The sequence below is a fragment of the Phyllobates terribilis genome, unplaced genomic scaffold (assembly GCF_046119375.1).
Source record: "Phyllobates terribilis strain yellow unplaced genomic scaffold, ASM4611937v1 Scaffold_5180__1_contigs__length_53768, whole genome shotgun sequence".
NCBI classification, from domain to species: Eukaryota; Metazoa; Chordata; class Amphibia; order Anura; family Dendrobatidae; genus Phyllobates; species Phyllobates terribilis.
The window spans coordinates 46,781-50,432 of record NW_027367928.1 but is presented as its reverse complement, the minus strand read 5'-3'; positions in this window follow the sequence as shown (position 1 = coordinate 50,432).

Here is a 3,652-nt window from a genome sequence, read left to right as displayed (position 1 = left end):
TGCTAGGAGTCATTAGTGGAGTAGCTTGCTTAGCTACAAGTGCAACAAGCCTTTGACAAATGAGTTCCTCAATCTACCGACAACTCTTCTCTTTGAAATCGGCATATAGCTCGTCTTAAGTTTTGGTTAGGATGGGCATGTCGTTAGCCATTTAGAGGAGCTTGTGTGTTTAGGTTTGAGGGAAGTGTGTATATGGACAAACTAACGGGAAGAGAGTTTTGTAGAGAGCGAGAGAGAGAGAGACGGAGTTTCTAGAGTAAAAGAAACAGAGGTTGAAAATAACAAGGTTAAGGTTCGAGCGAAACATTATCAGGGTAAATATAGACGAACAATCATCCACCTCTGCAAAATCCACCTGCTCAACCAACGAGGACAAAATCTCAATGGCGATATCTTGAGACACGCCATAGCTATTCTGTTGTGACACGCTGCAACTTCTAGAAAGTAGCTTTTCAGATTCTTTAACCCTCTAAATCTAGAAACTCAAATCTCGCTTGACCAAAGTTAGTCACAATACCAGCTCAGCTACGACATTAGCGATAGATCACACTTGAGATGTGAAGCGTGTGTATTATGTCCCAAGTTCAACAAATAAGCATGAAAATTTAACAAGAAAATGCACATTTCATTAAGGGACAGTACACACTCACACTCAACAATATATATATCAAGTATTTGCATAAAAGGGGGTAATTGGCTTTTTGTTACAAAAATGAATGCTTTCATATGTAGAAGTTTAAATAGGGACGCATTACATTTAAGTCAGCTAGGGACATTGTAGCAGTAGATCATGTCTATTGGCTTGTAATAAGGTTAGAAAACTCTCTATTTGTGGAGAATGAAGAGCATGCAATGGGTTATGACAATAAGCTGTAGCTTAAATGCAATATACAACTCTAGCTAGATTGACTTGTTGCAATAGATGATGCATGAATAAGAATCAAGCAAGAAGCGCAATCAAACTAATGTTCCCAACGAATAAAGCTGCTAATTCATAATCAAAGTTAGATAGTAGTTTACAACGCATACCATGCTTCGACTAATGAAGAGATAGAAAACCAAGCTGAAGCCTAAGGCTTAGAAAGATAACCAGTTAAAGCGTCTTAGAGAGATATTCTGATGCGGGAGCACCTCTACTTGAAGTTGATTTCATCACTAGATCAAGAGCCAAGAAACTACAAGAAGATAGCTTGAAGACGTTACGTATCTTTCCCATTTTTAGCACTTAAGACAATTGCATTTTATGACTTTTTTAAGCCATGTTGGCTTCTATGTTTTAAAGACTAAGGGCTGGCTAGTCAACCTATTTAAGCCCCCCTTGGCACTCTTATTTCAGCTAGTTCAGAATTGCTAAACACTTGTTGTTTCTCCCTTGCAAAAGAGAGCTTTTGAACTCATGTGTGTGATGAGCGGATTGCTTGTATTTACTCTAGATGATTTGTATATGTCAAGCTTAATAGACTTGGTGTTTGCAAACTCATAGAGCTCCTCCTTGTGCCTCCTCCACGTGAAGGTTGTGTAGGGTTGTAGGATTGGGGTTTTGTGCAGCATTACAGCTCGGTTCTAGGCCATCAAAGCCTTTGGTCTTGTTGTTGATTGCACCTGGTTTCAATCATCTTCTATCCTGTCTATTTCCCTTTCCATTTCCGGGTTATTTGCATCCTTTCAATTATGTTGCAAATCAGAATTCTGGTGAAGCTTGTGTTTATTGTTTGTGTGTGTTTCTATGGAGGTCTAGATCGGTTTTAGCCTAGGGAGGCTGTATCAAAGTGGTATCAGAGCCGGCTGACCCCATACACATCATCAAAACTCCCTTTGAGCATCAATCTAACCATCTATGGTTCATGTTTGAGTGTTAATCTATTCTGCGAGAAGTTTCTGATTTTTGTGAGGTTTTTGTGTGCAGGTTTGAATGCCTAAAGAACAGCTTGAATTGAGAGAAAGAAGGTCAATAGGCATGGTCTCACCCTTTTCAAATCCTTTATCCTAAACACTCCATTGATCTTGCGGAAAAAAAACCCAAAGGAGACGAAGATCTAGCCAGCTTTTTGGTTGATGTTCTTCAATTGTTCTTGTTGTTCTTCATTGTTCTTGAGTGTGCAGCAAAGGGGACGGTTTGAAGGCTTAAATTCAAAAGAAAATACAACTAATTTCCTGCCCAACCACTCCCCAACCATTCCCCTACAACTAGGTAACTGTTTCAACCACCCCCCTCCTAAAAATTTGGCCTGTTTGACCAACATTGCACATGGAAGTTTTCAGAAGAATATTCCACCTTTATGACTCCAATTAATTGGTATTTCTTGTATATTCTTGTAATTCAGTAATTCAAATTCAAAAAAAAAAGAAAAGAAAAAGCCAAGGTCCTTTAATTATAAAAATCAGGCGGACCAAGTAGAAGAAAAAAGAAACCGCAGAATTTAGAACGGTCCAGAGTCCTTTTAATCCGGTTAGTCTCTAAACCCGGGTTAGTAAGTCCAGTTTCCAGCATTATAATTCGGTCTAAGGAAATGAACCGGGTTCTAAACTCTCAGAGTTGAGCTAATACTCCAGAACCGGGTTAGTAAGTCCTTGCCGAGACAACTTTGAAGAAGGAGAACAAGGGATTGCCATGAGCCCTTGAGCCTACCCTTTGACCTTAGCCATCTAGTCCTTAGCTCCACATTCATCAAGGTTTGACAAGGCTAGACAAGTCCGAGGGCCTTCTTGACTCAATCCAGGCTCGACTTGAAGGTAATCACCTATTCTAAGGCTTAAATTGTGTTCAAACACTAGGTTGCTTTCTCATTCTAGCAATCCGAGAGGAGTGTTCCCATATCTTTGTTTTCAGAACTGATTTGAACTCTTTGAAGTGAACATGCACTAGGTTGAAACGTTTGATCTTTACAAATCAACATCAAGTTAGGGAAGTACAAGCAACAAGAGAGTTGTGTGATCAAACACTTGGATTGGGAAACACTTGAGAGTTGTTATTATCTCTAACTTCACATGATTCTATGTTTGTTTTGCTTTGATCATGTCTAACTCTAGGGATTATGAAGAAGAGGGCAATGAGAGGGACAATGCTAGGAGCCCCACTCCCCTAGAACCGGAGGTTTATAGCATCCTTAAGAATCTCACGGATAGTATCAAAGCCCTCACGGCTGATGTAAACGTCCTTAAGAGCCAAGCAGCCCCTCACCCTACTCCACTTTTGCAAGCTCAACCTGATGATAATCTCGCTACCATAAGCGCTCGATTGGAAGCCTTGCGCCCCAGAAGTATGAGAGCTTCACTTTTGCAAGCTCAACCCGATGATAATCTAGCTACCATAAGCGCTCAATTGGAAGCCTTGCGCCCCAGAAGTATGAGAGCTCCTCCCATGAAGGAACACAAGATAAATGAAGACAACCTCAAGGTGGACGAGCCAAATAACTATCAAGATAAGGAGATGGTTAGTGAAGGCAAGGTGGAGATGAAGTTGCCATTTGTTGATGAAGAAGTCCATCAAATCGGTGGCCATAGAAGATCAAGTCCTCTACAGCCTTGGAATGATCCTATGCATCAAACAAAGGCTGGCAAAGTTAAGGACAAGTTGGCAAAGCAACGGTGCTTGAAGTGCTGCATTATAAGAGCTAGAAGAAGTCCTCCCCTCGGCTTGACCACATTGAAG